At 42.7% G+C, this 26,208-nt stretch overlaps 27 non-coding genes across 27 annotated transcripts; 15 read left to right on the top strand and 12 right to left on the bottom strand.

Annotated features, from left to right (window-relative positions):
- Positions 1 to 420: 420 nt before the first annotated feature.
- Positions 421 to 491, bottom strand: trnag-gcc (transfer RNA glycine (anticodon GCC)). The gene has a single exon. It is a non-coding gene; the product is annotated as a tRNA-Gly (tRNA).
- A 217-nt stretch (positions 492 to 708) lies between these two features.
- On the top strand, positions 709 to 781 carry trnav-aac (transfer RNA valine (anticodon AAC)). The gene has a single exon. It is a non-coding gene; the product is annotated as a tRNA-Val (tRNA).
- A 1,339-nt stretch (positions 782 to 2,120) lies between these two features.
- Positions 2,121 to 2,191, bottom strand: trnag-gcc (transfer RNA glycine (anticodon GCC)). Its single transcript has one exon. It is a non-coding gene; the product is annotated as a tRNA-Gly (tRNA).
- Positions 2,192 to 2,408: 217 nt separating this feature from the next.
- On the top strand, positions 2,409 to 2,481 carry trnav-aac (transfer RNA valine (anticodon AAC)). Its single transcript has one exon. It is a non-coding gene; the product is annotated as a tRNA-Val (tRNA).
- Positions 2,482 to 4,108: 1,627 nt separating this feature from the next.
- On the top strand, positions 4,109 to 4,181 carry trnav-cac (transfer RNA valine (anticodon CAC)). The gene has a single exon. It is a non-coding gene; the product is annotated as a tRNA-Val (tRNA).
- A 1,339-nt stretch (positions 4,182 to 5,520) lies between these two features.
- trnag-gcc (transfer RNA glycine (anticodon GCC)) lies at positions 5,521 to 5,591 on the bottom strand. The gene has a single exon. It is a non-coding gene; the product is annotated as a tRNA-Gly (tRNA).
- Positions 5,592 to 5,808: 217 nt separating this feature from the next.
- trnav-aac (transfer RNA valine (anticodon AAC)) lies at positions 5,809 to 5,881 on the top strand. The gene has a single exon. It is a non-coding gene; the product is annotated as a tRNA-Val (tRNA).
- Positions 5,882 to 7,220: 1,339 nt separating this feature from the next.
- On the bottom strand, positions 7,221 to 7,291 carry trnag-ccc (transfer RNA glycine (anticodon CCC)). Its single transcript has one exon. It is a non-coding gene; the product is annotated as a tRNA-Gly (tRNA).
- Positions 7,292 to 7,508: 217 nt separating this feature from the next.
- Positions 7,509 to 7,581, top strand: trnav-cac (transfer RNA valine (anticodon CAC)). The gene has a single exon. It is a non-coding gene; the product is annotated as a tRNA-Val (tRNA).
- Positions 7,582 to 8,920: 1,339 nt separating this feature from the next.
- trnag-gcc (transfer RNA glycine (anticodon GCC)) lies at positions 8,921 to 8,991 on the bottom strand. The gene has a single exon. It is a non-coding gene; the product is annotated as a tRNA-Gly (tRNA).
- A 217-nt stretch (positions 8,992 to 9,208) lies between these two features.
- Positions 9,209 to 9,281, top strand: trnav-aac (transfer RNA valine (anticodon AAC)). Its single transcript has one exon. It is a non-coding gene; the product is annotated as a tRNA-Val (tRNA).
- A 1,339-nt stretch (positions 9,282 to 10,620) lies between these two features.
- trnag-ccc (transfer RNA glycine (anticodon CCC)) lies at positions 10,621 to 10,691 on the bottom strand. Its single transcript has one exon. It is a non-coding gene; the product is annotated as a tRNA-Gly (tRNA).
- Positions 10,692 to 10,908: 217 nt separating this feature from the next.
- Positions 10,909 to 10,981, top strand: trnav-cac (transfer RNA valine (anticodon CAC)). The gene has a single exon. It is a non-coding gene; the product is annotated as a tRNA-Val (tRNA).
- Positions 10,982 to 12,320: 1,339 nt separating this feature from the next.
- Positions 12,321 to 12,391, bottom strand: trnag-gcc (transfer RNA glycine (anticodon GCC)). Its single transcript has one exon. It is a non-coding gene; the product is annotated as a tRNA-Gly (tRNA).
- Positions 12,392 to 12,608: 217 nt separating this feature from the next.
- On the top strand, positions 12,609 to 12,681 carry trnav-cac (transfer RNA valine (anticodon CAC)). Its single transcript has one exon. It is a non-coding gene; the product is annotated as a tRNA-Val (tRNA).
- Positions 12,682 to 14,020: 1,339 nt separating this feature from the next.
- Positions 14,021 to 14,091, bottom strand: trnag-gcc (transfer RNA glycine (anticodon GCC)). Its single transcript has one exon. It is a non-coding gene; the product is annotated as a tRNA-Gly (tRNA).
- Positions 14,092 to 14,308: 217 nt separating this feature from the next.
- On the top strand, positions 14,309 to 14,381 carry trnav-aac (transfer RNA valine (anticodon AAC)). Its single transcript has one exon. It is a non-coding gene; the product is annotated as a tRNA-Val (tRNA).
- Positions 14,382 to 15,720: 1,339 nt separating this feature from the next.
- On the bottom strand, positions 15,721 to 15,791 carry trnag-gcc (transfer RNA glycine (anticodon GCC)). The gene has a single exon. It is a non-coding gene; the product is annotated as a tRNA-Gly (tRNA).
- A 217-nt stretch (positions 15,792 to 16,008) lies between these two features.
- trnav-aac (transfer RNA valine (anticodon AAC)) lies at positions 16,009 to 16,081 on the top strand. Its single transcript has one exon. It is a non-coding gene; the product is annotated as a tRNA-Val (tRNA).
- Positions 16,082 to 17,708: 1,627 nt separating this feature from the next.
- On the top strand, positions 17,709 to 17,781 carry trnav-aac (transfer RNA valine (anticodon AAC)). The gene has a single exon. It is a non-coding gene; the product is annotated as a tRNA-Val (tRNA).
- A 1,627-nt stretch (positions 17,782 to 19,408) lies between these two features.
- On the top strand, positions 19,409 to 19,481 carry trnav-aac (transfer RNA valine (anticodon AAC)). Its single transcript has one exon. It is a non-coding gene; the product is annotated as a tRNA-Val (tRNA).
- Positions 19,482 to 21,108: 1,627 nt separating this feature from the next.
- trnav-cac (transfer RNA valine (anticodon CAC)) lies at positions 21,109 to 21,181 on the top strand. The gene has a single exon. It is a non-coding gene; the product is annotated as a tRNA-Val (tRNA).
- A 1,339-nt stretch (positions 21,182 to 22,520) lies between these two features.
- trnag-gcc (transfer RNA glycine (anticodon GCC)) lies at positions 22,521 to 22,591 on the bottom strand. Its single transcript has one exon. It is a non-coding gene; the product is annotated as a tRNA-Gly (tRNA).
- Positions 22,592 to 22,808: 217 nt separating this feature from the next.
- Positions 22,809 to 22,881, top strand: trnav-cac (transfer RNA valine (anticodon CAC)). Its single transcript has one exon. It is a non-coding gene; the product is annotated as a tRNA-Val (tRNA).
- A 1,339-nt stretch (positions 22,882 to 24,220) lies between these two features.
- trnag-gcc (transfer RNA glycine (anticodon GCC)) lies at positions 24,221 to 24,291 on the bottom strand. The gene has a single exon. It is a non-coding gene; the product is annotated as a tRNA-Gly (tRNA).
- Positions 24,292 to 24,508: 217 nt separating this feature from the next.
- On the top strand, positions 24,509 to 24,581 carry trnav-aac (transfer RNA valine (anticodon AAC)). Its single transcript has one exon. It is a non-coding gene; the product is annotated as a tRNA-Val (tRNA).
- A 1,339-nt stretch (positions 24,582 to 25,920) lies between these two features.
- On the bottom strand, positions 25,921 to 25,991 carry trnag-ccc (transfer RNA glycine (anticodon CCC)). The gene has a single exon. It is a non-coding gene; the product is annotated as a tRNA-Gly (tRNA).
- Between the last annotated feature and the right edge of the window lie 217 nt (positions 25,992 to 26,208).

Raw genomic sequence — 26,208 nt, 5'->3', positions numbered from 1 at the left:
ATCAGTATTTTAAACAAGCACGGTTGCAAACGTGGCACACATTTTATCTCGAAACTATTGTGCCAATTTAGAGAAGGACACGGGCTGTACAAGAAAACCCTCAAATTGTGCTCGTGGCAAAGCATCGTCGCTGGGTGGGCTTGAACAACTATCCTCTTAGTTAACAGCCGAGCGCGCTGACCAATTGCGCCGCAGAGACTGACTTTTGAATTTGATTCATTACTCCCCCAATTATTAGAAAATCTCTTGTTACGATGGCCCAATGTCATTGTCTTTGGATGGGAGTAACTTGGAGTACTCTGCTTCAGTCTTTGGTGAGTCCAATATGCCTTCTGAGTGCAATGCCTGTGTCTTGCGGTTGTCACAAACATTGCTTTTGTCCCTTATGAATATTATTTAAAATCTAAAAAAAGCAACAGATGCATTGGCCGGGAATCGGACCCGGGTCTCCCGCATGGCAAGCGAGAATTCTTCCACTGAACCACCAATGCCTGCATAACAACTTTTGTTCATGAACTCGGTTAAGAGGAAGAGCGTTTGAAATGCTACGACGTGGAACACATTCTACGTGCACAAGGGATATAACAACATCCACAAAAGGCAAGAAATGCAATGCAGCTACTAACAGCAATGAGACTTGCGAGCCACATGTTTTCCATCGGCCGAATATCAACTTGTAAGTATTGACAAAGGTGAGTTCTTGCAGCAGTTTCCATTGTGTAGTGGTTATCACATTCGCCTAACACGCGAAAGGTCCCCTGTTCGAAACAGAGTGGAAACAAGCCTTTTTTTGACTTTACTTCTTACCTTTATACATAAACCGGGAAATAAATAATAGCAAGGTCCTGTGTTTTTATCATGAAGTAGTTTGCAACATACCTGATCAGCTCATGTTCAGCTGAGCACACACAACACCAAATTTAGAGGGTTCTCATATAGGCAGACCTCAGGCTTCAAGATCATGAAGGCTGGGTTCCGTGGAAATGTCATGCACAAACCAGTGAAATCTGTCATTCATTCAAGTCACTGTATTCTCCGGGCGTTGGATGGATTGTAACTGTACTGTTGAGATTGACTTATAAGATGTTTAAACTCTCACCTTAGCAGGAATCATAAATGTAATTCCCAAAGAGTTAGAGAAGACAGCTGTGGGCTGAATGGGTGTTGGCCTTTGTTTCAATACATGAATCAGTCAAAGATTCACCTGAAACCAAAACCTTAGCAGAGGATGGTTTCGATCCATCGACCTCTGGGTTATGGGCCCAGCACGCTCCCGCTGCGCCACTCTGCTGTCTTAAGCCTAAAAGGGCTTACTTTGGTTAGTATCCAGACAAACTACTAGTAACAAAGTGATTTGGAACCCAACTGAAGTCGTGTTTATTTCTGAGTGCTGGTTTTGTCCACATTTAAAATGGCATTTCTTATTAAGAAATTGTAGTCAACATCAAACTCTGTGGATCCATTGGGATTTCATTCAAAACGAATAGAAGTTAGGCCCACATTCATGTGGTTTGAGAACAAACTGAGAAAGTGATACAGAAAAAACACCAAGACACTGACAGGATTTCAGCCAAACATCTCCCGTTTAACAAACAGGCATCTTGACTGACAGCTACAGCGCCTGGAACATCATGGATTTCAACTTGATGCCTATAACCCTATACTCAACGGATAGCCAATTTGAGGGGAGAGCATTGATTATCACTATTTTAAACAAGCACGGTTGCAAACGTGGCACACGTTTTATCTCGAAACTATTGTGCCAATTTAGAGAAGGACACGGGCTGTACAAGAAAACCCTCAAATTGTGCTCGTGGAAAAGCATCGTCCCTGGGTGGGCTTGAACAACTATCCTCTCAGTTAACAGTCGAGCGCGCTGACCAATTGCGCCGCAGGGACTGACTTTTAAATTTGATTCATTACTCCCCCAATTATTAGAAAATCTCTTGTTACGATGGCCCAATGTCATTGTCTTTGGATGGGAGTAACTTGGAGTACTCTGCTTCAGTCTTTGGTGAGTCCAATATGCCTTCTGAGTGCAATGCCTGTGTCTTGCGGTTGTCACAAACATTGCTTTTGTCCCTTATGAATATTATTTAAAATCTAAAAAAAGTAACAGATGCATTGGCCGGGAATCGGACCCGGGTCTCCCGCATGGCAAGCGAGAATTCTTCCACTGAACCACCAATGCCTGCATAACAACTTTTGTTCATGAACTCGGTTAAGAGGAAGAGCGTTTGAAATGCTACGACGTGGAACACATTCTACGTGCACAAGGGATATAACAACATCCACAAAAGGCAAGAAATGCAATGCAGCTACTAACAGCAATGAGACTTGCGAGCCACATGTTTTCCATCGGCCGAATATCAACTTGTAAGTATTGACAAAGGTGAATACTTGCAGCAGTTTCCATGGTGTAGTGGTTATCACATTCGCCTAACACGCGAAAGGTCCCCTGTTCGAAACAGAGTGGAAACAAGCCTTTTTTTGACTTTACTTCTTACCTTTATACATAAACCGGGAAATAAATAATAGCAAGGTCCTGTGTTTTTATCATGAAGTAGTTTGCAACATACCTGATCAGCTCATGTTCAGCTGAGCACACACAACACCAAATTTAGAGGGTTCTCATATAGGCAGACCTCAGGCTTCAAGATCATGAAGGCTGGGTTCCGTGGAAATGTCATGCACAAACCAGTGAAATCTGTCATTCATTCAAGTCACTGTATTCTCCGGGCGTTGGATGGATTGTAACTGTACTGTTGAGATTGACTTATAAGATGTTTAAACTCTCACCTTAGCAGGAATCATAAATGTAATTCCCAAAGAGTTAGAGAAGACAGCTGTGGGCTGAATGGGTGTTGGCCTTTGTTTCAATACATGAATCAGTCAAAGATTCACCTGAAACCAAAACCTTAGCAGAGGATGGTTTCGATCCATCGACCTCTGGGTTATGGGCTCAGCACGCTCCCGCTGCGCCACTCTGCTGTCTTAAGCCTAAAAGGGCTTACTTTGGTTAGTATCCAGACAAACTACTAGTAACAAAGTGATTTGGAACCCAACTGAAGTCGTGTTTATTTCTGAGTGCTGGTTTTGTCCACATTTAAAATGGCATTTCTTATTAAGAAATTGTAGTCAACATCAAACTCTGTGGATCCATTGGGATTTCATTCAAAACGAATAGAAGTTAGGCCCACATTCATGTGGTTTGAGAACAAACTGAGAAAGTGATACAGAAAAAACACCAAGACACTGACAGGATTTCAGCCAAACATCTCCCGTTTAACAAACAGGCATCTTGACTGACAGCTACAGCGCCTGGAACATCATGGATTTCAACTTGATGCCTATAACCCTATACTCTACGGATAGCCAATTTGAGGGGAGAGCATTGATTATCACTATTTTAAACAAGCACGGTTGCAAACGTGGCACACGTTTTATCTCGAAACTATTGTGCCAATTTAGAGAAGGACACGGGCTGTACAAGAAAACCCTCAAATTGTGCTCGTGGAAAAGCATCGTCCCTGGGTGGGCTTGAACAACTATCCTCTCAGTTAACAGTCGAGCGCGCTGACCAATTGCGCCGCAGAGACTGACTTTTAAATTTGATTCATTACTCCCCCAATTATTAGAAAATCTCTTGTTACGATGGCCCAATGTCATTGTCTTTGGATGGGAGTAACTTGGAGTACTCTGCTTCAGTCTTTGGTGAGTCCAATATGCCTTCTGAGTGCAATGCCTGTGTCTTGCGGTTGTCACAAACATTGCTTTTGTCCCTTATGAATATTATTTAAAATCTAAAAAAAGCAACAGATGCATTTGCCGGGAATCGGACCCGGGTGTCCCGCATGGGAAGCGAGAATTCTACCACTGAACCACCAATGCCTGCATAACAATGTTGGTTCATGATCTCGGTTAAGAGGAAGAGCGTTTGAAATGCTACGACGTTGAACACATTCTACGTGCACAAGGGATATAACAACATCCACAAAAGGCAAGAAATGCAATGCAGCTAATAACAGCAATGAGACTTGCGAGCCACATGTTTTCCATCGGCCGAATATCAACTTGTAAGTCTTGACAAAGGTGTGTTCATGCAGCAGTTTCCATGGTGTAGTGGTTATCACATTCGCCTCACACGCGAAAGGTCCCCTGTTCGAAACAGGGTGGAAACAAGCCTCTTTTTGACTTTACTTCTTACCTTTATACATAAACCGGGAAATAAATAATAGCAAGGTCCTGTGTTTTTATCATGAAGTAGTTTGCAACATACCTGATCAGCTCATGTTCAGCTGAGTACACACAACACCAAATTTAGAGGGTTCTCATATAGGCAGACCTCAGGCTTCAACATCATGAATGCTGGGTTCCATGAGAATGTCATGCACAAACCAGTGAAATCTGTCATTCATTCAAGTCACTGTATTCTCCGGGCGTTGGATGGATTGTAACTGTACTGTTGAGATTGACTTATAAGATGTTTAAACTCTCACCTTAGCAGGAATCATAAATGTAATTCCCAAAGAGTTAGAGAAGACAGCTGTGGGCTGAATGGGTGTTGGCCTTTGTTTCAATACAAGAATCAGTCAAAGATTCACCTGAAACCTAAACCTTAGCAGAGGATGGTTTCGATCCATCAACCTCTGGGTTATGGGCCCAGCACGCTCCCGCTGCGCCACTCTGCTGTTTTAAACCTAACAAGGCTTACCCTGGTTAGTATCCAGACAAACTACTAGTAACAAAGTGATTTGGAACCCAACTGAAGTCGTGTTTATTTCTGAGTGCTGGTTTTGTCCACATTTAAAATGGCATTTCTTATTAAGAAATTGTAGTCAATATCAAACTCTGTGGATCCATTGGGATTTCATTCAAAACGAATAGAATTTAGGCCCACATTCACGTGGTTTAGGAAAAAACTGAGAAAGTGATACAGAAAAAACACCAAGACACTGACAGGATTTCAGCCAAACATCTCCCGTTTAACAAACAGGCATTTTGACTGACAGCTACAGCGCCTGGAACATCATGGATTTCAACTTGGTGCCTATAACCCTATGCTCAACGTATAGCCAATTTGAGGGGAGAGCATTGATTATCAGTATTTTAAACAAGCACGGTTGCAAACGTGGCACACGTTTTATCTCGAAACTATTGTGCCAATTTAGAGAAGGACACGGGCTGTACAAGAAAACCCTCAAATTGTGCTCGTGGCAAAGCATCGTCCCTGGGTGGGCTTGAAAAACTATCCTCTCAGTTAACAGCCGAGCGCGCTGACCAATTGCGCCGCAGAGACTGACTTTTGAATTTGATTCATTACTCCCCCAATTATTAGAAAATCTCTTGTTACGATGGCCCAATGTCATTGTCTTTGGATGGGAGTAACTTGGAGTACTCTGCTTCAGTCTTTGGTGAGTCCAATATGCCTTCTGAGTGCAATGCCTGTGTCTTGCGGTTGTCACAAACATTGCTTTTGTCCCTTATGAATATTATTTAAAATCTAAAAAAAGCAACAGATGCATTGGCCGGGAATCGGACCCGGGTCTCCCGCATGGCAAGCGAGAATTCTTCCACTGAACCACCAATGCCTGCATAACAACTTTTGTTCATGAACTCGGTTAAGAGGAAGAGCGTTTGAAATGCTACGACGTGGAACACATTCTACGTGCACAAGGGATATAACAACATCCACAAAAGGCAAGAAATGCAATGCAGCTACTAACAGCAATGAGACTTGCGAGCCACATGTTTTCCATCGGCCGAATATCAACTTGTAAGTATTGACAAAGGTGAGTTCTTGCAGCAGTTTCCATTGTGTAGTGGTTATCACATTCGCCTAACACGCGAAAGGTCCCCTGTTCGAAACAGAGTGGAAACAAGCCTTTTTTTGACTTTACTTCTTACCTTTATACATAAACCGGGAAATAAATAATAGCAAGGTCCTGTGTTTTTATCATGAAGTAGTTTGCAACATACCTGATCAGCTCATGTTCAGCTGAGCACACACAACACCAAATTTAGAGGGTTCTCATATAGGCAGACCTCAGGCTTCAAGATCATGAAGGCTGGGTTCCGTGGAAATGTCATGCACAAACCAGTGAAATCTGTCATTCATTCAAGTCACTGTATTCTCCGGGCGTTGGATGGATTGTAACTGTACTGTTGAGATTGACTTATAAGATGTTTAAACTCTCACCTTAGCAGGAATCATAAATGTAATTCCCAAAGAGTTAGAGAAGACAGCTGTGGGCTGAATGGGTGTTGGCCTTTGTTTCAATACATGAATCAGTCAAAGATTCACCTGAAACCAAAACCTTAGCAGAGGATGGTTTCGATCCATCGACCTCTGGGTTATGGGCCCAGCACGCTCCCGCTGCGCCACTCTGCTGTCTTAAGCCTAAAAGGGCTTACTTTGGTTAGTATCCAGACAAACTACTAGTAACAAAGTGATTTGGAACCCAACTGAAGTCGTGTTTATTTCTGAGTGCTGGTTTTGTCCACATTTAAAATGGCATTTCTTATTAAGAAATTGTAGTCAACATCAAACTCTGTGGATCCATTGGGATTTCATTCAAAACGAATAGAAGTTAGGCCCACATTCATGTGGTTTGAGAACAAACTGAGAAAGTGATACAGAAAAAACACCAAGACACTGACAGGATTTCAGCCAAACATCTCCCGTTTAACAAACAGGCATCTTGACTGACAGCTACAGCGCCTGGAACATCATGGATTTCAACTTGATGCCTATAACCCTATACTCAACGGATAGCCAATTTGAGGGGAGAGCATTGATTATCACTATTTTAAACAAGCACGGTTGCAAACGTGGCACACGTTTTATCTCGAAACTATTGTGCCAATTTAGAGAAGGACACGGGCTGTACAAGAAAACCCTCAAATTGTGCTCGTGGAAAAGCATCGTCCCTGGGTGGGCTTGAACAACTATCCTCTCAGTTAACAGTCGAGCGCGCTGACCAATTGCGCCGCAGGGACTGACTTTTAAATTTGATTCATTACTCCCCCAATTATTAGAAAATCTCTTGTTACGATGGCCCAATGTCATTGTCTTTGGATGGGAGTAACTTGGAGTACTCTGCTTCAGTCTTTGGTGAGTCCAATATGCCTTCTGAGTGCAATGCCTGTGTCTTGCGGTTGTCACAAACATTGCTTTTGTCCCTTATGAATATTATTTAAAATCTAAAAAAAGCAACAGATGCATTCGCCGGGAATCGGACCCGGGTCTCCCGCATGGGAAGCGAGAATTCTACCACTGAACCACCAATGCCTGCATAACAATGTTGGTTCATGAACTCGGTTAAGAGGAAGAGCGTTTGAAATGCTACGAAGTGGAACACATTCTACGTGCACAAGGGATATAACAACATCCACAAAAGGCAAGAAATGCAATGCAGCTAATAACAGCAATGAGACTTGCGAGCCACATGTTTTCCATCGGCCGATTATCAACTTGTAAGTCTTGACAAAGGTGTGTTCATGCAGCAGTTTCCATGGTGTAGTGGTTATCACATTCGCCTCACACGCGAAAGGTCCCCTGTTCGAAACAGGGTGGAAACAAGCCTCTTTTTGACTTTACTTCTTACCTTTATACATAAACCGGGAAATAAATAATAGCAAGGTCCTGTGTTTTTATCATGAAGTAGTTTGCAACATACCTGATCAGCTCATGTTCAGCTGAGTACACACAACACCAAATTTAGAGGGTTCTCATATAGGCAGACCTCAGGCTTCAACATCATGAATGCTGGGTTCCATGAGAATGTCATGCACAAACCAGTGAAATCTGTCATTCATTCAAGTCACTGTATTCTCCGGGCGTTGGATGGATTGTAACTGTACTGTTGAGATTGACTTATAAGATGTTTAAACTCTCACCTTAGCAGGAATCATAAATGTAATTCCCAAAGAGTTAGAGAAGACAGCTGTGGGCTGAATGGGTGTTGGCCTTTGTTTCAATACAAGAATCAGTCAAAGATTCACCTGAAACCTAAACCTTAGCAGAGGATGGTTTCGATCCATCAACCTCTGGGTTATGGGCCCAGCACGCTCCCGCTGCGCCACTCTGCTGTCTTAAACCTAACAAGGCTTACCCTGGTTAGTATCCAGACAAACTACTAGTAACAAAGTGATTTGGAACCCAACTGAAGTCGTGTTTATTTCTGAGTGCTGGTTTTGTCCACATTTAAAATGGCATTTCTTATTAAGAAATTGTAGTCAATATCAAACTCTGTGGATCCATTGGGATTTCATTCAAAACGAATAGAATTTAGGCCCACATTCACGTGGTTTAGGAAAAAACTGAGAAAGTGATACAGAAAAAACACCAAGACACTGACAAGATTTCAGCCAAACATCTCCCGTTTAACAAACAGGCATTTTGACTGACAGCTACAGCGCCTGGAACATCATGGATTTCAACTTGATGCCTATAGCCCTATGCTCAACGTATAGCCAATTTGAGGGGAGAGCATTGACTATCAGTATTTTAAACAAGCACGGTTGCAAACGTGGCACACGTTTTATCTCGAAACTATTGTGCCAATTTAGAGAAGGACACGGGCTGTACAAGAAAACCCTCAAATTGTGCTCGTGGCAAAGCATCGTCCCTGGGAACGCTTGAACAACTATCCTCTCAGTTAACAGCCGAGCGCGCTGACCAATTGCGCCGCAGAGACTGACTTTTGAATTTGATTCATTACTCCCCCAATTATTAGAAAATCTCTTGTTACGATGGCCCAATGTCATTGTCTTTGGATGGGAGTAACTTGGAGTACTCTGCTTCAGTCTTTGGTGAGTCCAATATGCCTTCTGAGTGCAATGCCTGTGTCTTGCGGTTGTCACAAACATTGCTTTTGTCCCTTCTGAATATTATTTAAAATCTAAAAAAAGCAACAGATGCATTGGCCGGGAATCGGACCCGGGTCTCACGCATGGCAAGCGAGAATTCTTCCACTGAACCACCAATGCCTGCATAACAACGTTTGTTCATGAACTCAGTTAAGAGGAAGAGCGTTTGAAATGCTACGACGTGGAACACATTCTACGTGCACAAGGGATATAACAACATCCACAAAAGGCAAGAAATGCAATGCAGCTACTAACAGCAATGAGACTTGCGAGCCACATGTTTTCCATCGGCCGAATATCAACTTGTAAGTCTTGACAAAGGTGAGTTCTTGCAGCAGTTTCCATGGTGTAGTGGTTATCACATTCGCCTAACACGCGAAAGGTCCCCTGTTCGAAACAGAGTGGAAACAAGCCTTTTTTTGACTTTACTTCTTACCTTTATACATAAACCGGGAAATAAATAATAGCAAGGTCCTGTGTTTTTATCATGAAGTAGTTTGCAACATACCTGATCAGCTCATGTTCAGCTGAGCACACACAACACCAAATTTAGAGGGTTCTCATATAGGCAGACCTCAGGCTTCAAGATCATGAAGGCTGGGTTCCGTGGAAATGTCATGCACAAACCAGTGAAATATGTCATTCATTCAAGTCACTGTATTCTCCGGGCGTTGGATGGATTGTAACTGTACTGTTGAGATTGACTTATAAGATGTTTAAACTCTCACCTTAGCAGGAATCATAAATGTAATTCCCAAAGAGTTAGAGAAGACAGCTGTGGGCTGAATGGGTGTTGGCCTTTGTTTCAATACATGAATCAGTCAAAGATTCACCTGAAACCAAAACCTTAGCAGAGGATGGTTTCGATCCATCGACCTCTGGGTTATGGGCCCAGCACGCTCCCGCTGCGCCACTCTGCTGTCTTAAGCCTAAAAGGGCTTACTTTGGTTAGTATCCAGACAAACTACTAGTAACAAAGTGATTTGGAACCCAACTGAAGTCGTGTTTATTTCTGAGTGCTGGTTTTGTCCACATTTAAAATGGCATTTCTTATTAAGAAATTGTAGTCAACATCAAACTCTGTGGATCCATTGGGATTTCATTCAAAACGAATAGAAGTTAGGCCCACATTCATGTGGTTTGAGAACAAACTGAGAAAGTGATACAGAAAAAACACCAAGACACTGACAGGATTTCAGCCAAACATCTCCCGTTTAACAAACAGGCATCTTGACTGACAGCTACAGCGCCTGGAACATCATGGATTTCAACTTGATGCCTATAACCCTATACTCAACGGATAGCCAATTTGAGGGGAGAGCATTGATTATCACTATTTTAAACAAGCACGGTTGCAAACGTGGCACACGTTTTATCTCGAAACTATTGTGCCAATTTAGAGAAGGACACGGGCTGTACAAGAAAACCCTCAAATTGTGCTCGTGGAAAAGCATCGTCCCTGGGCGGGCTTGAACAACTATCCTCTCAGTTAACAGTCGAGCGCGCTGACCAATTGCGCCGCAGAGACTGACTTTTAAATTTGATTCATTACTCCCCCAATTATTAGAAAATCTCTTGTTACGATGGCCCAATGTCATTGTCTTTGGATGGGAGTAACTTGGAGTACTCTGCTTCTGTCTTTGGTGAGTCCAATATGCCTTCTGAGTGCAATGCCTGTGTCTTGCGGTTGTCACAAACATTGCTTTTGTCCCTTATGAATATTATTTAAAATCTAAAAAAAGCAACAGATGCATTCGCCGGGAATCGGACCCGGGTCTCCCGCATGGGAAGCGAGAATTCTACCACTGAACCACCAATGCCTGCATAACAATGTTGGTTCATGATCTCGGTTAAGAGGAAGAGCGTTTGAAATGCTACGACGTTGAACACATTCTACGTGCACAAGGGATATAACAACATCCACAAAAGGCAAGAAATGCAATGCAGCTAATAACAGCAATGAGACTTGCGAGCCACATGTTTTCCATCGGCCGAATATCAACTTGTAAGTCTTGACAAAGGTGTGTTCATGCAGCAGTTTCCATGGTGTAGTGGTTATCACATTCGCCTCACACGCGAAAGGTCCCCTGTTCGAAACAGGGTGGAAACAAGCCTCTTTTTGACTTTACTTCTTACCTTTATACATAAACCGGGAAATAAATAATAGCAAGGTCCTGTGTTTTTATCATGAAGTAGTTTGCAACATACCTGATCAGCTCATGTTCAGCTGAGTACACACAACACCAAATTTAGAGGGTTCTCATATAGGCAGACCTCAGGCTTCAACATCATGAATGCTGGGTTCCATGAGAATGTCATGCACAAACCAGTGAAATCTGTCATTCATTCAAGTCACTGTATTCTCCGGGCGTTGGATGGATTGTAACTGTACTGTTGAGATTGACTTATAAGATGTTTAAACTCTCACCTTAGCAGGAATCATAAATGTAATTCCCAAAGAGTTAGAGAAGACAGCTGTGGGCTGAATGGGTGTTGGCCTTTGTTTCAATACAAGATTCAGTCAAAGATTCACCTGAAACCTAAACCTTAGCAGAGGATGGTTTCGATCCATCAACCTCTGGGTTATGGGCCCAGCACGCTCCCGCTGCGCCACTCTGCTGTCTTAAACCTAACAAGGCTTACCCTGGTTAGTATCCAGACAAACTACTAGTAACATAGTGATTTGGAACCCAACTGAAGTCGTGTTTATTTCTGAGTGCTGGTTTTGTCCACATTTAAAATTGCATTTCTTATTAAGAAATTGTAGTCAATATCAAACTCTGTGGATCCATTGGGATTTCATTCAAAACGAATAGAATTTAGGCCCACATTCACGTGGTTTAGGAAAAAACTGAGAAAGTGATACAGAAAAAACACCAAGACACTGACAGGATTTCAGCCAAACATCTCCCGTTTAACAAACAGGCATTTTGACTGACAGCTACAGCGCCTGGAACATCATGGATTTCAACTTGATGCCTATAACCCTATGCTCAACGTATAGCCAATTTGAGGGGAGAGCATTGATTATCAGTATTTTAAACAAGCACGGTTGCAAACGTGGCACACGTTTTATCTCGAAACTATTGTGCCAATTTAGAGAAGGACACGGGCTGTACAAGAAAACCCTCAAATTGTGCTCGTGGCAAAGCATCGTCCCTGGGAACGCTTGAACAACTATCCTCTCAGTTAACAGCCGAGCGCGCTGACCAATTGCGCCGCAGAGACTGACTTTTGAATTTGATTCATTACTCCCCCAATTATTAGAAAATCTCTTGTTACGATGGCCCAATGTCATTGTCTTTGGATGGGAGTAACTTGGAGTACTCTGCTTCAGTCTTTGGTGAGTCCAATATGCCTTCTGAGTGCAATGCCTGTGTCTTGCGGTTGTCACAAACATTGCTTTTGTCCCTTATGAATATTATTTAAAATCTAAAAAAAGCAACAGATGCATTGGCCGGGAATCGGACCCGGGTCTCACGCATGGCAAGCGAGAATTCTTCCACTGAACCACCAATGCCTGCATAACAACGTTTGTTCATGAACTCAGTTAAGAGGAAGAGCGTTTGAAATGCTACGAAGTGGAGCACATTCTACGTGCACAAGGGATATAACAACATCCACAAAAGGCAAGAAATGCAATGTAGCTAATAACAGCAATGAGACTTGCGAGCCACTTGTTTTCCATCGGCCGAATATCAACTTGTAAGTCTTGACAAAGGTGTGTTCTTGCAGCAGTTTCCATGGTGTAGTGGTTATCACATTCGCCTCACACGCGAAAGGTCCCCTGTTCGAAACAGGGTGGAAACAAGCCTCTTTTTGACTTTACTTCTTACCTTTATACATAAACCGGGAAATAAATAATAGCAAGGTCCTGTGTTTTTATCATGAAGTAGTTTGCAACATACCTGATCAGCTCATGTTCAGCTGAGCACACACAACACCAAATTTAGAGGGTTCTCATATAGGCAGACCTCAGGCTTCAACATCATGAATGCTGGGTTCCATGGAAATGTCATGCATAAACCAGTGAAATCTGTCATTCATTCAAGTCACTGTATTCTCCGGGCGTTGGCTGGATTGTTACTGTACTATTGAGATTGACTTATAAGATGTTTAAACTCTCACCTTAGCAGGAATCATAAATGTAATTCCCAAAGAGTTAGAGAAGACAGCTGTGGGCTGAATGGGTGTAGGCCTTTGTTTCAATACAAGAATCAGTCAAAGATTCACCTGAAACCTAATCCTTAGCAGAGGATGGTTTCGATCCATCGACCTCTGGGTTATGGGCCCAGCACGCTCCCGCTGCGCCACTCTGCTGTCTTAAGCCTAACAGGGCTTACTCTGATTAGTATCCAGACAAACTACTAGTAACAAAGTGATTTGGAACCCAACTGAAGTCGTGTTTATTTCTGAGTGCTGGTTTTGTCCACATTTAAAATGGCATTTCTTATTAAGAAATTGTAGTCAACATCAAACTATGTGGATCCATTGGGATTTCATTCAAAACGAATAGAAGTTAGGCCCACATTCATGTGGTTTGAGAACAAACTGAGAAAGTGATACAGAAAAAACACCGAGACACTGACAGGATTTCAGCCAAACATCTCCCGTTTAACAAACAGGCATCTTGACTGACAGCTACAGCGCCTGGAACATCATGGATTTCAACTTGATGCCTATAACCCTATACTCAACGGATAGCCAATTTGAGGGGAGAGCATTGATTATCACTATTTTAAACAAGCACGGTTGCAAACGTGGCACACGTTTTATCTCGAAGCTATTGTGCCAATTTAGAGAAGGACACGGGCTGTACAAGAAAACCCTCAAATTGTGCTCGTGGCAAAGCATCGTCCCTGGGTGGGCTTGAACAACTATCCTCTCAGTTAACAGCCGAGCGCGCTGACCAATTGCGCCGCACAAAGTGACCATTAAATTTGATTCATTACTCCCCCAATTATTAGAAAATCTCTTGTTACGATGGCCCAATGTCATTGTCTTTGGATGGGAGTAACTTGTAGTACTCTGCTTCAGTCTTTGGTGAGTCCAATATGCCTTCTGAGTGGAATGCCTGTGTCTTGCGGTTGTCACAAACATTGCTTTTGTCCCTTATGAATATTATTTAAAATCTAAAAAAAGTAACAGATGCATTGGCCGGGAATCGGACCCGGGTCTCCCGCATGGCAAGCGAGAATTCTTCCACTGAACCACCAATGCCTGCATAACAACTTTTGTTCATGAACTCGGTTAAGAGGAAGAGCGTTTGAAATGCTACGACGTGGAACACATTCTACGTGCACAAGGGATATAACAACATCCACAAAAGGCAAGAAATGCAATGCAGCTACTAACAGCAATGAGACTTGCGAGCCACATGTTTTCCATCGGCCGAATATCAACTTGTAAGTATTGACAAAGGTGAGTTCTTGCAGCAGTTTCCATGGTGTAGTGGTTATCACATTCGCCTAACACGCGAAAGGTCCCCTGTTCGAAACAGAGTGGAAAAAAGCCTTTTTTTGACTTTACTTCTTACCTTTATACATAAACCGGGAAATAAATAATAGCGATGTCCTGTGTTTTTATCATGAAGTAGTTTGCAACATACCTGATCAGCTCATGTTCAGCTGAGCACACACAACACCAAATTTAGAGGGTTCTCATATAGGCAGACCTCAGGCTTCAAGATCATGAAGGCTGGGTTCCGTGGAAATGTCATGCACAAACCAGTAAAATCTGTCATTCATTCAAGTCACTGTATTCTCCGGGCGTTGGATGGATTGTAACTGTACTGTTGAGATTGACTTATAAGATGTTTAAACTCTCACCTTAGCAGGAATCATAAATGTAATTCCCAAAGAGTTAGAGAAGACAGCTGTGGGCTGAATGGGTGTTGGCCTTTGTTTCAATACATGAATCAGTCAAAGATTCACCTGAAACCAAAACCTTAGCAGAGGATGGTTTCGATCCATCGACCTCTGGGTTATGGGCCCAGCACGCTCCCGCTGCGCCACTCTGCTGTCTTAAGCCTAAAAGGCCTTACTTTGGTTAGTATCCAGACAAACTACTAGTAACAAAGTGAGTTGGAACCCAACTGAAGTCGTGTTTATTTCTGAGTGCTGGTTTTGTCCACATTTAAAATGGCATTTCTTATTAAGAAATTGTAGTCAACATCAAACTCTGTGGATCCATTGGGATTTCATTCAAAACGAATAGAGGTTAGGCCCACATTCATGTGGTTTGAGAACAAACTGAGAAAGTGATACAGAAAAAACACCAAGACACTGACAGGATTTCAGCCAAACATCTCCCGTTTAACAAACAGGCATCTTGACTGACAGCTACAGCGCCTGGAACATCATGGATTTCAACTTGATGCCTATAACCCTATACTCAACGGATAGCCAATTTGAGGGGAGAGCATTGATTATCACTATTTTAAACAAGCACGGTTGCAAACGTGGCACACGTTTTATCTCGAAACTATTGTGCCAATTTAGAGAAGGACACGGGCTGTACAAGAAAACCCTCAAATTGTGCTCGTGGAAAAGCATCGTCCCTGGGTGGGCTTGAACAACTATCCTCTCAGTTAACAGTCGAGCGCGCTGACCAATTGCGCCGCAGAGACTGACTTTTAAATTTGATTCATTACTCCCCCAATTATTAGAAAATCTCTTGTTACAATGGCCCAATGTCATTGTCTTTGGATGGGAGTAACTTGGAGTACTCTGCTTCAGTCTTTGGTGAGTCCAATATGCCTTCTGAGTGGAATGCCTGTGTCTTGCGGTTGTCACAAACATTGCTTTTGTCCCTTATGAATATTATTTAAAATCTAAAAAAAGTAACAGATGTATTGGCCGGGAATCGGACCCGGGTCTCCCGCATGGCAAGCGAGAATTCTTCCACTGAACCACCAATGCCTGTATAACAACTGTTGTTCATGAACTCGGTTAAGAGGAAGAGCGTTTGAAATGCTACGACGTGGAACACATTCTACGTGCACAAGGGATATAACAACATCCACAAAAGGCAAGAAATGCAATGCAGCTACTAACAGCAATGAGACTTGCGAGCCACATGTTTTCCATCGGCCGAATATCAACTTGTAAGTCTTGACAAAGGTGAGTTCTTGCAGCAGTTTCCATGGTGTAGTGGTTATCACATTCGCCTAACACGCGAAAGGTCCCCTGTTCGAAACAGGGTGGAAACAAGCGTTTTTTTGACTTTACTTCATACCTTTATACATAAACCGGGAAATAAATAATAGCAAGGTCCTGTGTTTTTATCATGAAGTAGTTTGCAACATACCTGATCAGCTCATGTTCAGCTGAGCACACACAACACCAAATTTAGAGGGTTCTCATATAGGCAGACCTCAGGCTTCAAGATCATGAAGGCTGGGTTCCGTGGAAATGTCATGCACAAACCAGTGAAATATGTCATTCATTCAAGTCACTGTATTCTCCGGGCGTTGGATGGATTGTAACTGTACTGTTGAGATTGACTTATAAGATGTTTAAACTCTCACCTTAGCAGGAATCATAAATGTAATTCCCAAATAGTTAGAGAAGACAGCTGTGGGCTGAATGGGTGTTGGCCTTTGTTTCAATACATGAATCATTCAAATATTCACCTGAAACCTAAACCTTAGCAGAGGATGGTTTCGATCCATCGACCTCTGGGTTATGGGCCCAGCACGCTCCCGCTGCGCCACTCTGCTGTCTTAAGCCCAAACGGGCTTACTCTGGTTAGTATCCAGACAAACTACTAGTAACAAAGTGATTTGGAACCCAACTGAAGTCGTGTTTATTTCTGAGTGCTGGTTTTGTACACATTTAAAATGGCATTTCTTATTAAGAAATTGTAGTCAACATCAAACTCTGTGGATCCATTGGGATTTCATTCAAAACGAATAGAAGTTAGGCCCACATTCATGTGGTTTGAGAACAAACTGAGAAAGTGATACAGAAAAAACACCAAGACACTGACAGGATTTCAGCCAAACATCTCCCGTTTAACAAACAGGCATCTTGACTGACAGCTACAGCGCCTGGAACATCATGGGTTTCAACTTGATGCCTATAACCCTATGCTCAACGTATCGCCAATTTGAGGGGAGAGCATTGATTATCAGTATTTTAAACAAGCACGGTTGCAAACGCGGCACACGTTTTATCTCAAAACAATTGTGCCAATTTAGAGAAGCACACGGGTTGTACAAGAAACCCCTCAAACTATGCTCGTGGCAAAGTGTCGTCCCTGGGTGGGCTTGAACCCCCATCCTCTCAGTTAACAGCTGAGCGCGCTGAACAATTGCGCAACAGAGACTGACTTCTAAACTTGATTCATTACTCCCCCAATTATTAGAAAATCTCTTTTTACGATGGCCCAATGTCATTGTCTTTGGATGGGAGTAACTTGGAGTACTCCACTTCAGTCCTCGGTAAGTCCAATATGCCTTCTGAGTGGAATGCCTGTGTCTTGCGGTTGTCACAAAAATCGCTTTTGTCCCTTATGAATATTATTTAAAATCTAAAAAAAGCAACAGATGAATTAGCCGAAAATCGGACCCGGGTCTCCCGCATGGGAAGCGAGAATTCTACCACTGAACCACCAATGCCTGCATAACAATGTTGGTTCATGAACTCGGTTAAGAGGAAGAGCGTTTGAAATGCTACGAAGTGGAACACATTCTACGTGCACAAGGGATATAACAACATCCACAAAAGGCAAGAAATGCAATGCTGTTAATAACAGCAATGAGACTTGCGAGCCACATGTTTTCCATCGGCCGAATATCAACTTGTAAGTCTTGACAAAGGTGAGTTCTTGCAGCAGTTTCCATGGTGTAGTGGTTATCACATTCGCCTAACACGCGAAAGGTCCCCTGTTCGAAACAGGGTGGAAACAAGCCTTTTTTTGACTTTACTTCATACCTTTATACATAAACCGGGAAATAAATAATAGCAAGGTCCTGTGTTTTTATCATGAAGTAGTTTGCAACATACCTGATCAGCTCATGTTCAGCTGAGCACACACAACACCAAATTTAGAGGGTTCTCATATAGGCAGACCTCAGGCTTCAAGATCATGAAGGCTGGGTTCCGTGGAAATGTCATGCACAAACCAGTGAAATATGTCATTCATTCAAGTCACTGTATTCTCCGGGCGTTGGATGGATTGTAACTGTACTGTTGAGATTGACTTATAAGATGTTTAAACTCTCACCTTAGCAGGAATCATAAATGTAATTCCCAAATAGTTAGAGAAGACAGCTGTGGGCTGAATGGGTGTTGGCCTTTGTTTCAATACATGAATCATTCAAATATTCACCTGAAACCTAAACCTTAGCAGAGGATGGTTTCGATCCATCGACCTCTGGGTTATGGGCCCAGCACGCTCCCGCTGCGCCACTCTGCTGTCTTAAGCCCAAACGGGCTTACTCTGGTTAGTATCCAGACAAACTACTAGTAACAAAGTGATTTGGAACCCAACTGAAGTCGTGTTTATTTCTGAGTGCTGGTTTTGTCCACATTTAAAATGGCATTTCTTATTAAGAAATTGTAGTCAACATCAAACTCTGTGGATCCATTGGGATTTCATTCAAAACGAATAGAAGTTAGGCCCACATTCATGTGGTTTGAGAACAAACTGAGAAAGTGATACAGAAAAAACACCAAGACACTGGCAGGATTTCAGCCAAACATCTCCCGTTTAACAAACAGGCATCTTGACTGACAGCTACAGCGCCTGGAACATCATGGGTTTCAACTTGATGCCTATAACCCTATGCTCAACGTATCGCCAATTTGAGGGGAGAGCATTGATTATCAGTATTTTAAACAAGCACGGTTGCAAACGCGGCACACGTTTTATCTCAAAACAATTGTGCCAATTTAGAGAAGCACACGGGTTGTACAAGAAACCCCTCAAACTATGCTCGTGGCAAAGTGTCGTCCCTGGGTGGGCTTGAACCCCCATCCTCTCAGTTAACAGCTGAGCGCGCTGAACAATTGCGCAACAGAGACTGACTTCTAAACTTGATTCATTACTCCCCCAATTATTAGAAAATCTCTTTTTACGATGGCCCAATGTCATTGTCTTTGGATGGGAGTAACTTGGAGTACTCCACTTCAGTCTTCGGTAAGTCCAATATGCCTTCTGAGTGGAATGCCTGTGTCTTGCGGTTGTCACAAAAATCGCTTTTGTCCCTTATGAATATTATTTAAAATCTAAAAAAAGCAACAGATGAATTAGCCGAAAATCGGACCCGGGTCTCCCGCATGGGAAGCGAGAATTCTACCACTGAACCACCAATGCCTGCATAACAATGTTGGTTCATGAACTCGGTTAAGAGGAAGAGCGTTTGAAATGCTACGAAGTGGAACACATTCTACGTGCACAAGGGATATAACAACATCCACAAAAGGCAAGAAATGCAATGCTGTTAATAACAGCAATGAGACTTGCGAGCCACATGTTTTCCATCGGCCGAATATCAACTTGTAAGTCTTGACAAAGGTGAGTTCTTGCAGCAGTTTCCATGGTGTAGTGGTTATCACATTCGCCTAACACGCGAAAGGTCCCCTGTTCGAAACAGGGTGGAAACAAGCCTTTTTTTGACTTTACTTCATACCTTTATACATAAACCGGGAAATAAATAATAGCAAGGTCCTGTGTTTTTATCATGAAGTAGTTTGCAACATACCTGATCAGCTCATGTTCAGCTGAGCACACACAACACCAAATTTAGAGGGTTCTCATATAGGCAGACCTCAGGCTTCAAGATCATGAAGGCTGGGTTCCGTGGAAATGTCATGCACAAACCAGTGAAATATGTCATTCATTCAAGTCACTGTATTCTCCGGGCGTTGGATGGATTGTAACTGTACTGTTGAGATTGACTTATAAGATGTTTAAACTCTCACCTTAGCAGGAATCATAAATGTAATTCCCAAATAGTTAGAGAAGACAGCTGTGGGCTGAATGGGTGTTGGCCTTTGTTTCAATACATGAATCATTCAAATATTCACCTGAAACCTAAACCTTAGCAGAGGATGGTTTCGATCCATCGACCTCTGGGTTATGGGCCCAGCACGCTCCCGCTGCGCCACTCTGCTGTCTTAAGCCCAAACGGGCTTACTCTGGTTAGTATCCAGACAAACTACTAGTAACAAAGTGATTTGGAACCCAACTGAAGTCGTGTTTATTTCTGAGTGCTGGTTTTGTCCACATTTAAAATGGCATTTCTTATTAAGAAATTGTAGTCAACATCAAACTCTGTGGATCCATTGGGATTTCATTCAAAACGAATAGAAGTTAGGCCCACATTCATGTGGTTTGAGAACAAACTGAGAAAGTGATACAGAAAAAACACCAAGACACTGACAGGATTTCAGCCAAACATCTCCCGTTTAACAAACAGGCATCTTGACTGACAGCTACAGCGCCTGGAACATCATGGGTTTCAACTTGATGCCTATAACCCTATGCTCAACGTATCGCCAATTTGAGGGGAGAGCATTGATTATCAGTATTTTAAACAAGCACGGTTGCAAACGCGGCACACGTTTTATCTCAAAACAATTGTGCCAATTTAGAGAAGCACACGGGTTGTACAAGAAACCCCTCAAACTATGCTCGTGGCAAAGTGTCGTCCCTGGGTGGGCTTGAACCCCCATCCTCTCAGTTAACAGCTGAGCGCGCTGAACAATTGCGCAACAGAGACTGACTTCTAAACTTGATTCATTACTCCCCCAATTATTAGAAAATCTCTTTTTACGATGGCCCAATGTCATTGTCTTTGGATGGGAGTAACTTGGAGTACTCCACTTCAGTCTTCGGTAAGTCCAATATGCCTTCTGAGTGGAATGCCTGTGTCTTGCGGTTGTCACAAAAATCGCTTTTGTCCCTTATGAATATTATTTAAAATCTAAAAAAAGCAACAGATGAATTAGCCGAAAATCGGACCCGGGTCTCCCGCATGGGAAGCGAGAATTCTACCACTGAACCACCAATGCCTGCATAACAATGTTGGTTCATGAACTCGGTTAAGAGGAAGAGCGTTTGAAATGCTACGAAGTGGAACACATTCTACGTGCACAAGGGATATAACAACATCCACAAAAGGCAAGAAATGCAATGCTGTTAATAACAGCAATGAGACTTGCGAGCCACATGTTTTCCATCGGCCGAATATCAACTTGTAAGTCTTGACAAAGGTGTGTTCATGCAGCAGTTTCCATGGTGTAGTGGTTATCACATTCGCCTCACACGCGAAAGGTCCCCTGTTCGAAACAGGGTGGAAACAAGCCCTTTTTTGACTTCACTTCTTACCTTTATACATAGACCGGGAAATAAATAATAGCAAGGTCCTGTGTTTTTATCATGAAGTAGTTTGCAACATACCTGATCAGCTCATGTTCAGCTGAGTACACACAACACCAAATTTAGAGGGTTCTCATATAGGCAGACCTCAGGCTTCAACATCATGAATGCTGGGTTCCATGAGAATGTCATGCACAAACCAGTGAAATCTGTCATTCATTCAAGTCACTGTATTCTCCGGGCGTTGGATGGATTGTAACTGTACTGTTGAGATTGACTTATAAGATGTTTAAACTCTCACCTTAGCAGGAATCATAAATGTAATTCCCAAAGAGTTAGAGAAGACAGCTGTGGGCTGAATGGGTGTTGGCCTTTGTTTCAATACAAGAATCAGTCAAAGATTCACCTGAAACCTAAACCTTAGCAGAGGATGGTTTCGATCCATCAACCTCTGGGTTATGGGCCCAGCACGCTCCCGCTGCGCCACTCTGCTGTCTTAAACCTAACAAGGCTTACCCTGGTTAGTATCCAGACAAACTACTAGTAACAAAGTGATTTGGAACCCAACTGAAGTCGTGTTTATTTCTGAGTGCTGGTTTTGTCCACATTTAAAATGGCATTTCTTATTAAGAAATTGTAGTCAATATCAAACTCTGTGGATCCATTGGGATTTCATTCAAAACGAATAGAATTTAGGCCCACATTCACGTGGTTTAGGAAAAAACTGAGAAAGTGTTACAGAAAAAACACCAAGACACTGACAGGATTTCAGCCAAACATCTCCCGTTTAACAAACAGGCATTTTGACTGACAGCTACAGCGCCTGGAACATCATGGATTTCAACTTGATGCCTATAACCCTATGCTCAACGTATAGCCAATTTGAGGGGAGAGCATTGATTATCAGTATTTTAAACAAGCACGGTTGCAAACGTGGCACACGTTTTATCTCGAAACTATTGTGCCAATTTAGAGAAGGACACGGGCTGTACAAGAAAACCCTCAAATTGTGCTCGTGGCAAAGCATCGTCCCTGGGAACGCTTGAACAACTATCCTCTCAGTTAACAGCCGAGCGCGCTGACCAATTGCGCCGCAGAGACTGACTTTTGAATTTGATTCATTACTCCCCCAATTATTAGAAAATCTCTTGTTACGATGGCCCAATGTCATTGTCTTTGGATGGGAGTAACTTGGAGCACTCCACTTCAGTCTCCGGTGAGTCCAATATGCCTTCTGAGTGCAATGCCTGTGTCTTGCGGTTGTCACAAACATTGCTTTTGTCCCTTATGAATATTATTTAAAATCTAAAAAAAGCAACAGATGCATTGGCCGGGAATCGGACCCGGGTCTCACGCATGGCAAGCGAGAATTCTTCCACTGAACCACCAATGCCTGCATAACAACGTTTGTTCATGAACTCAGTTAAGAGGAAGAGCGTTTGAAATGCTACGAAGTGGAGCACATTCTACGTGCACAAGGGATATAACAACATCCACAAAAGGCAAGAAATGCAATGTAGCTAATAACAGCAATGAGACTTGCGAGCCACATGTTTTCCATCGGCCGAATATCAACTTGTAAGTCTTGACAAAGGTGTGTTCTTGCAGCAGTTTCCATGGTGTAGTGGTTATCACATTCGCCTCACACGCGAAAGGTCCCCTGTTCGAAACAGGGTGGAAACAAGCCTCTTTTTGACTTTACTTCTTACCTTTATACATAAACCGGGAAATAAATAATAGCAAGGTCCTGTGTTTTTATCATGAAGTAGTTTGCAACATACCTGATCAGCTCATGTTCAGCTGAGCACACACAACACCAAATTTAGAGGGTTCTCATATAGGCAGACCTCAGGCTTCAACATCATGAATGCTGGGTTCCATGGAAATGTCATGCACAAACCAGTGAAATCTGTCATTCATTCAAGTCACTGTATTCTCCGGGCGTTGGCTGGATTGTAACTGTACTATTGAGATTGACTTATAAGATGTTTAAACTCTCACCTTAGCAGGAATCATAAATGTAATTCCCAAAGAGTTAGAGAAGACAGCTGTGGGCTGAATGGGTGTAGGCCTTTGTTTCAATACAAGAATCAGTCAAAGATTCACCTGAAACCTAATCCTTAGCAGAGGATGGTTTCGATCCATCGACCTCTGGGTTATGGGCCCAGCACGCTCCCGCTGCGCCACTCTGCTGTCTTAAGCCTAACAGGGCTTACTCTGATTAGTATCCAGACAAACTACTAGTAACAAAGTGATTTGGAACCCAACTGAAGTCGTGTTTATTTCTGAGTGCTGGTTTTGTCCACATTTAAAATGGCATTTCTTATTAAGAAATTGTAGTCAACATCAAACTATGTGGATCCATTGGGATTTCATTCAAAACAAATAGAAGTTAGGCCCACATTCATGTGGTTTGAGAACAAACTGAGAAAGTGATACAGAAAAAACACCGAGACACTGACAGGATGTCAGCCAAACATCTCCCGTTTAACAAACAGGCATCTTGACTGACAGCTACAGCGCCTGGAACATCATGGATTTCAACTTGATGCCTATAACCCTATACTCAACGGATAGCCAATTTGAGGGGAGAGCATTGATTATCACTATTTTAAACAAGCACGGTTGCAAACGTGGCACACGTTTTATCTCGAAGCTATTGTGCCAATTTAGAGAAGGACACGGGCTGTACAAGAAAACCCTCAAATTGTGCTCGTGGCAAAGCATCGTCCCTGGGTGGGCTTGAACAAATATCCTCTCAGTTAACAGCCGAGCGCGCTGACCAATTGCGCCGCAGAAAGTGACTATTAAATTTGATTCATTACTCCCCCAATTATTAGAAAATCTCTTGTTACGATGGCCCAATGTCATTGTCTTTGGATGGGAGTAACTTGTAGTACTCTGCTTCAGTCTTTGGTGAGTCCAATATGCCTTCTGAGTGGAATGCCTGTGTCTTGCGGTTGTCACAAACATTGCTTTTGTCCCTTATGAATATTATTTAAAATCTAAAAAAAGTAACAGATGCATTGGCCGGGAATCGGACCCGGGTCTCCCGCATGGCAAGCGAGAATTCTTCCACTGAACCACCAATGCCTGCATAACAACTTTTGTTCATGAACTCGGTTAAGAGGAAGAGCGTTTGAAATGCTACGACGTGGAACACATTCTACGTGCACAAGGGATATAACAACATCCACAAAAGGCAAGAAATGCAATGCAGCTACTAACAGCAATGAGACTTGCGAGCCACATGTTTTCCATCGGCCGAATATCAACTTGTAAGTATTGACAAAGGTGAGTTCTTGCAGCAGTTTCCATGGTGTAGTGGTTATCACATTCGCCTAACACGCGAAAGGTCCCCTGTTCGAAACAGAGTGGAAACAAGCCTTTTTTTGACTTTACTTCTTACCTTTATACATAAACCGGGAAATAAATAATAGCAAGGTCCTGTGTTTTTATCATGAAGTAGTTTGCAACATACCTGATCAGCTCATGTTCAGCTGAGCACACACAACACCAAATTTAGAGGGTTCTCATATAGGCAGACCTCAGGCTTCAAGATCATGAAGGCTGGGTTCCGTGGAAATGTCATGCACAAACCAGTGAAATCTGTCATTCATTCAAGTCACTGTATTCTCCGGGCGTTGGATGGATTGTAACTGTACTGTTGAGATTGACTTATAAGATGTTTAAACTCTCACCTTAGCAGGAATCATAAATGTAATTCCCAAAGAGTTAGAGAAGACAGCTGTGGGCTGAATGGGTGTTGGCCTTTGTTTCAATACATGAATCAGTCAAAGATTCACCTGAAACCAAAACCTTAGCAGAGGATGGTTTCGATCCATCGACCTCTGGGTTATGGGGCCAGTACGCTCCCGCTGCGCCACTCTGCTGTCTTAAGCCTAAAAGGGCTTACTTTGGTTAGTATCCAGACAAACTACTAGTAACAAAGTGATTTGGAACCCAACTGAAGTCGTGTTTATTTCTGAGTGCTGGTTTTGTCCACATTTAAAATGGCATTTCTTATTAAGAAATTGTAGTCAACATCAAACTCTGTGGATCCATTGGGATTTCATTCAAAACGAATAGAAGTTAGGCCCACATTCATGTGGTTTGAGAACAAACTGAGAAAGTGATACAGAAAAAACACCAAGACACTGACAGGATTTCAGCCAAACATCTCCCGTTTAACAAACAGGCATCTTGACTGACAGCTACAGCGCCTGGAACATCATGGATTTCAACTTGATGCCTATAACCCTATACTCAACGGATAGCCAATTTGAGGGGAGACCATTGATTATCACTATTTTAAACAAGCACGGTTGCAAACGTGGCACACGTTTTATCTCGAAACTATTGTGCCAATTTAGAGAAGGACACGGGCTGTACAAGAAAACCCTCAAATTGTGCTCGTGGCAAAGCATCGTCCCTGGGTGGGCTTGAACAACTATCCTCTCAGTTAACAGTCAAGCGCGCTGACCAATTGCGCCGCAGAGACTGACTTTTAAATTTGATTCATTACTCCCCCAATTATTAGAAAATCTCTTGTTACGATGGCCCAATGTCATTGTCTTTGGATGGGAGTAACTTGGAGTACTCTGCTTCAGTCTTTGGTGAGTCCAATATGCCTTCTGAGTGCAATGCCTGTGTCTTGCGGTTGTCACAAACATTGCTTTTGTCCCTTATGAATATTATTTAAAATCTAAAAAAAGCAACAGATGCATTCGCCGGGAATCGGACCCGGGTGTCCCGCATGGGAAGCGAGAATTCTACCACTGAACCACCAATGCCTGCATAACAATGTTGGTTCATGAACTCGGTTAAGAGGAAGAGCGTTTGAAATGCTACGACGTTGAACACATTCTACGTGCACAAGGGATATAACAACATCCACAAAAGGCAAGAAATGCAATGCAGCTAATAACAGCAATGAGACTTGCGAGCCACATGTTTTCCATCGGCCGAATATCAACTTGTAAGTCTTGACAAAGGTGTGTTCAAGCAGCA

The sequence above is a fragment of the Nerophis ophidion genome, linkage group LG01, assembly GCF_033978795.1.
Source record: "Nerophis ophidion isolate RoL-2023_Sa linkage group LG01, RoL_Noph_v1.0, whole genome shotgun sequence".
In the NCBI taxonomy this organism is placed as follows: Eukaryota; Metazoa; Chordata; class Actinopteri; order Syngnathiformes; family Syngnathidae; genus Nerophis; species Nerophis ophidion.
This window is presented reverse-complemented; position numbering and strand designations above follow the sequence as displayed.